This window comes from Rhinopithecus roxellana, chromosome 7, assembly GCF_007565055.1.
Source record: "Rhinopithecus roxellana isolate Shanxi Qingling chromosome 7, ASM756505v1, whole genome shotgun sequence".
Classification (NCBI taxonomy): domain Eukaryota; kingdom Metazoa; phylum Chordata; class Mammalia; order Primates; family Cercopithecidae; genus Rhinopithecus; species Rhinopithecus roxellana.
In genome coordinates, this window is record NC_044555.1 from 111,401,606 (window position 1) to 111,407,480 (window position 5,875).

Genomic DNA, 5,875 nt, shown 5'->3' on the forward strand with positions numbered 1-5,875 from the left:
TCAAGAGTTATTTTTAAGATTGGTTACTTGTTATTCAGTGTGCCTCTCATTTCCCTTTACATCAATGAGCTTTCTATTTTTTCATACAGTTAATGCTTATTGAACTTTTACTGTGATACACGCACACACACACACACACACACACACACACAGATTTTACTGTGTACTGTGAATACAGAAATCAAATGCAGTCCCTCATGAAATTTATTGTCTAGTGAGAGAGGCAGACAAATAAACAAATAATACAATGCTGAAGTTGCTGACATATATAATACATCTGGGAAATTGACAGAGATGTGTTGATATCTTCATTACTGATCTGTTATAAATTATCTATTAATTTGATTATTATTTGACATCTTATTTTTCCTTCAGCCCATGCTCAAACTTTTGCCTCATTGAAAAATATTCCTTGGTATTACTGGACCATGTACAAAATTAGTCCCTTTAACTGTTGGTACTTTGGGTAATACAATGTAAACTTTTTCAGATATAGTGCTTTAGACTCAAATATAAATTAACTGAGTTTAAGTAGGTGTTTTGATCAGACCTTATAAATATTCAATTACCTTAGTAAAAAACTGAAATACAATGTTATTTTTTTATGTAGAAAACATAAGTCATTTAAATATTCAATAGACAGTACTTTTTATGATTAACCCACAATTTAATATACTATAGTTGGCTGCTACAAAATGTATGGTGAGACTGAAGGGATTGAGGAAAAGCACATAAAACACCTAGACCCTTCTTTATTGAAAGGCTAAGGGTTAGAATAATTTTATTTGATAGGTTAAGTGTTGACCTATAAAAGGATAAAATAGGCCAGGGAAGAAAGGATAAGTCTGGTAGAAAGAAGTTAAAGTATGGTTGCTTTGGAGTTATAAAACTCCTAAACCTCATCAAAGAGAGGGAGGCCAAAGGGGTTCTTTCATGTGCTGGAAAGGATGTTTCAGAACATCCTCATGAAATATAAGCAGTGATTTCTACTTAACTGTGAACTGGATTTCCCAGAGACTTTTTCTGTTCTTTTATTCCAACATTAGTAGTTTAATCAGGTTTATGAAGAGAGAAAAGAGCTTGCTAAAACTCCTGCTTTGGCTTTCCTCCTTTTCCTTCTTTCTTGCACACAGTTCAAAATCAATCAATAAATGAAAAATCTACATGGTACTATCTCAACTCATTAATGTGAAGGGAAATGGGAAGTATACTGAATAACGAATAAGTGACCAATCTTAAAAATAACTCCTAATTGATGAAGTATTAAACAGCAGTGCAAATGATGGACCTTTCGTGGTGCTATATTTAGTATGATTGAGATTCATCCATAAAAGCTTCATTTTAAAGGAGATGGGAAAATTGAGTTTTCGATTATTAAAAGTGGATTTTCAAAAATGAAGAGGATATAGATGCAATATACCCAAAGATGATAGGACTAAAATCTTAGTGACAGGGTATTTGTTTCGCTTGTTTTTCTGAATTTTTAGCTCAGAGCAGTCAAGTTCTCAATGCACTGAACAGAAAAATTGCATGAGCCCAGTAGCAAAAATTTAGCCTCAGTGAAAAAGAAAACTACTGCTAGTTTCTTGGTTCATGTGGGATGGGCTAACAGAAGAGGGAAAGGTCTTCTCTATTTTGATGGCTAAATTTCAATGTAAACAAAATTAGTATACTAGTTTTTGGGCAGAGCTGCAAATCTTTTTAGAAATAGTATGAGTGACTGCTTAACTCAAATTTCAGACCTTTTAGATATAAATCTCTGTATGGGCTTTTGTTTTGAGATATATTCTGTGTGAAAACTTGTGACAGGTGGAGCCAAAATTCTTGGTTTCATATCACATCTCCCCAATTTGTTGACTTAATGCCTTTGTGCCTCAGTTTATATACTTTTTAAGTGGGCAGGGAATTATATCCTCTTTTCTTTTTTTTTCTTTTTTTTTTGAGACGGAGTCTCGCTCTGTCACCCAGGCTGGAGTGCAGTGGCCGCGATCTCAGCTCACTGCAAGCTCCGCCTCCCGGGTTTACGCCATTCTCCTGCCTCAGCCTCCCAAGTAGCTGGGACTACAGGCGCCCGCCACCTCCCCCGGCTAGTTTTTTGTATTTTTAGTAGAGACGGGGTTTCACCGTGTTAGCCAGGATGGTCTCGATCTCCTGACCTCGTGATCCGCCCGTCTCGGCCTCCCAAAGTGCTGGGATTACAGGCTTGAGCCACCGCGCCCGGCTTATACTCCTTTCAATGTTGTAATAATTTAATGAAATTATGTATGTAATATGTCTAAGACAGCTTTGAGCATAAAAGTAGGTGATGAGCACATGGCAGTTATGTTATTCACCAAAATAGAAACTCCACAAGGGCATAAACTGTGTGTTATTCATATTTTTACACCCAATAACTTTTTAACTGACAGGCACATGGTAAACACACAATAGATAAATAAATGTTAAATGAATAAATTCCAGTTCCACACTTTTTAAACATATATAGAAATTGGTCAAATTAAGGATGGTTTTGGCTTTTGTTGATGAATTCTCATAGAAAGCAGCCAATGTAGTCAACAGAAGAGTCCCAAGTAGGTTAGCTCTAGCTCTGCTCCTATGTAATGTAGATGCTTGAATTATAAGGCCTAACCACTAGAAGGTAGAGAGATAGCAATCTGGCTCTCTTACAACATATCGGTTTCAATAAATGAAGGGCATATGGTTTTGGTTTTAATCTTTTGTTATTTCTTGAAATCATTCCATCATATCAGTGACAAATGATAAGTTCCCCAATAGGCAGTGGGTCTCTAAAAACATTCTTCCTGGATACCATGATTTAATCTATGTTGGTTCAAAACTACTGGATACAGCATAAATATTCATTGATTTTCATCTACTTTATCCTTTTTCTTTTGTTAAAGTGCTAACATGTCCCCTTGATCCAAAAATCAAAAAGGCAAAAAATAACTAGAAAATTGGTACCTCCTTATTAATGCAAATAAGGTTATTAATGCAAATAATGCATTTTTAATGGTTTCATTGAGACATAATTCACATACCATAAAATTCACAAATACAAAATGGACACTTCAATTTCAAATTATGGAAAATGCCGTGGTTACACCACACTGTGAATATACTAAACCAATTTGGTCTAATATATTTTAATTATTTTATAATTTTAGTATTTCTGCTGTATTTGCATATCTGTAACTTATTAACAAAAACGTGTGATTATCTTTCTTATTATGAAATTAATCTCTTTTGATTGAGAGACAGAGAGGGGAAAGTTTCAGATATTTTTGAACTTTATGTATACTATCAGATACTATGCTTAGTACCTGGGTGATGAAATGGTCTGTGCATCAAACCCACAAGACGTGAGTTTGCCTCTAATAACAAATATGTACATGTACTCTTGAACCTAAAATAAAAGTTAAAACAAGGGAAAGAAATTTTGTCTAAATTCATTTATACATTTAATAGTTCCATATTTGCCTCTGGTTCTTAATGCAGCCTAAAGTGAAAGAGGTTAGTTTCTCCAATCGTATTGGTTCTGCAGAAGAGCTTGGGTCACTGATTGGCAGGCATCTTTGTGCCTGTCTAAATGAGATTAGTCATTCCATTGCCCTTAAACATAGACTTCATAGCTTTGAAAGATAGGAGGCAGTTCTAGCCAGCACACTTCTAATATAAAATAATATAGCTACAATTCTTTAAATCAAGTGACACAGCTAGATTTTCTGCTGCCTGAAAGCTACTTGAATATATTACTTACGTTGTACTCTAAAAGAACATTTCACCATTTTGGCAAATGTTTTAATTTTCATAAGAATGCCTTTGCCTTTTTCTTTTTTTTTTTCACATTGACATGTTGGATTTTATTACACTTTTTAAAACTGTACAAAGAGCACATGTGCATGAGTTAAAAAACACAAGAGAAATGTAGGGTGTTAAAAAAGAAATACAAAATAAATCTGAGACATGAAACAAAAAAATTCCATTCTGTGAACTGAAATAGAAAGGTATCTTGCTTACTAAAAAAGTGTTATTTCAATACATTAAGTCTTTTGATTAGGAATACAGCACAAGACTTTCTTCACCTATTCGTTAACACATCAGACTCAGTCTCACTGAAGAGAGGATGAATCATGACATTACCTTACCAGCCACAGGCAGGTGACTAAATGTGCATGGATATGGTACAATGTCTGTGAGGTATTACAATAAATAAATCTTTATCAGCTGTTCAACAAAGGCAGCAGTGGACGTCACCATTTCAACTTTACTGTCAACAGGGAGACTCAATTGCCGGCCTCTTTTTGCCTCGATGACTTTCTGTGAGGGTTTTTCACATTTAACAAAAGTAGTACTCATAGTTCTAAAAGTGGTTTCTCGCTGTCCTGTTTTTCTTCAGCTTCTTCAGATCCTATCTCAGATTCAGGAGGGGAATAAAACTGACCATCAGAAAGACCACCAGGTGTAAGTGCTGCCCTCTCTGAAGCATCCTGAACTATCAGGAGTCTGTTTTCTTCTGCTGCTTCTTGAGGTAACACTTTGAAATCCAGGAACCACATCTCAATCCAGGCAAGGATGAATGAAATGATGGGCAGCACATAGCCAAAAGCCCCTTGAGAGAAAAGCTTTGAAAGGATCACGTTTGCTAGTAAAAAGGCACTGGTTACTGCCGTTGTCAACGCTATTGCCCACCAATGGCGCAATCTGCACACAGCATATGCAAGTATTAACACTTTAAATCGAAAAACTGCCAAAAGAAATATATCAAAAAATACGAAGAATGGTAGTCATACTGCATCACCTCCTTCTCTAATGTGTTCTCAATGCTTCCATTCACATTTAACTCTGTTATCCACAGTAAAGTTACAAATAAAAGGTCAAAGGTGACAAACAAACAGAAAGTCCTCCTGACATCAGATATGCCTTTCTTTTCCCTTCCTTCATAGGACTCAATCCTGGCCATTAGTTGTGTGGGGTTGATGGAATGGACGTTGTGCAGAGAAGCATGGGAGCTCTGGTTCCCAGTGAGAGCGTTCTCCATGTCTTCTGCCAGATGGTTCATCCTGGAGGAGGGTTACAGGAGCCTTCTTCCAACCTCACTATCCCTAAAGAGAAGACACCTCAACGAGTGGTCCCTGCCCGGCTGCCCCAGGCTGGCCCGGGAACTGTGGCTCAGCGGTCACACCCCGGCCTGAGGGGCCGCCTTTGCCTTTTTCTTACAGTTATCCTTTTCCCCTTCCTTTTGATATTTATTTTACTGTTGGTAAGTTATGAATTTTTCATTTACATTTGTATACTTCCAGAGGATTCATTTCAACAAAGAAAAGGATCAAAAAGTGCAAGGAATTAGATCAGTATAAATATATTTATGGGTACTTTTAAAATCATATCAATGAGAATGGTAGTAAATTCTAATTGCTTAGAACTACAGCAAAGAGCTATTTTGAATGGGAGCAGAGATAATCAGCAACCCTTTAGTAAAGTGTACTCTGGCTATGCAATGAGAACCTGCCAGTTTTGAGTCTTTTCCCCCCAATTTGGGGGGGGGGGATTCTTTTTGAGTATGCTTTCAAACCCTGTGATAAAATAAATACTTTAGTATTTCTGCTATATTTGCATATCTGCAACTTATTAACAAAAACGTGTGGTTATCTTTCTTACTATGAAATTAATCTCTTTTGATTGAGAGACTAAGTATTGCAGTGGATAAAAAGACAGGTGTTAGAGTCAGGAAACAGGTTTGATTAGACCTCAAATCAGAATCTGTATCAGTTACATATGACCTTCAACAAATCTCTTCGTCTTTCTGTAACTCAATTTCTTCATCTATAAAATAGGAAAAATATGCCTTGTTCTTTTTGTAAAACGCAGTGACAAT

General features: G+C 36.1%; 1 pseudogene across 1 annotated transcript; it reads right to left on the bottom strand.

The window, feature by feature from the left end:
* Positions 1-4,101: 4,101 nt before the first annotated feature.
* LOC104667823 lies at positions 4,102-5,059 on the bottom strand (annotated as a pseudogene). The gene has a single exon (XR_748725.2). The product of XR_748725.2 is annotated as an STARD3 N-terminal-like protein pseudogene (transcript).
* Between the last annotated feature and the right edge of the window lie 816 nt (positions 5,060-5,875).